This window comes from Limulus polyphemus, unplaced genomic scaffold, assembly GCF_000517525.1.
Source record: "Limulus polyphemus unplaced genomic scaffold, Limulus_polyphemus-2.1.2 Scaffold692, whole genome shotgun sequence".
Taxonomy (NCBI): domain Eukaryota; kingdom Metazoa; phylum Arthropoda; class Merostomata; order Xiphosura; family Limulidae; genus Limulus; species Limulus polyphemus.
In genome coordinates this window covers 476,626-477,290 of record NW_013666302.1, presented here as the reverse complement: position 1 = coordinate 477,290, position 665 = coordinate 476,626, and positions in this window count along the sequence as shown.

The window sequence follows — 665 nt, the reverse complement described above, 5'->3', positions numbered from 1 at the left end:
CTTTCACATATTTTCCACAAAATGTAGTCACGAACTGTCAAAGAATGTGATATTTATTTTAGTTTGATTTTTCTTTACTTCCAGGAAAACAAATAAGATCAGTTTCTGTCAAGAATATTTGTTTCCAATGGCACATCAAGATCAGTATATACTGCGCGATTCCCGAAAAGAAACACGTGAAATTTCTAGGATACTGCTCTGATTGGCTACCTGCAGCAGGTGTGTACAGTTAGGGAAACATAACAAGAGAAGTGATAGTATAAAAATAGAACAACCGTAAGTACATACGGCAAGGTTGTGGCGATAGGACTTCAATCGTTGTCATGGGTAATAGCTTATGTCTAATCATTAATTAATAATTGTTTTTGTTTTATATAACTAGATACTAATTACTTACTAGTTTAATCTTACGTTGCAGCTGCTAACCTGTTGCCGTCTTCAGGGAAATCCTGAGAAGGACTATCTCTGTGTGTTGGTAGTGCGCAGGATTCCATCCTGGGTTTTCTTCTTGGATGTCTGGTGCATTGTCCACTCCATTCAGGACTTGAATCAACTAACAATTCAAATATTTTTAAAAGAGATAACCATGTTTTGCTGACTTCTATACTAGATTGAATTAATGTGTTATCAGTTACGTGTATGTAGATTTGTTTGTTTGTTTGTTT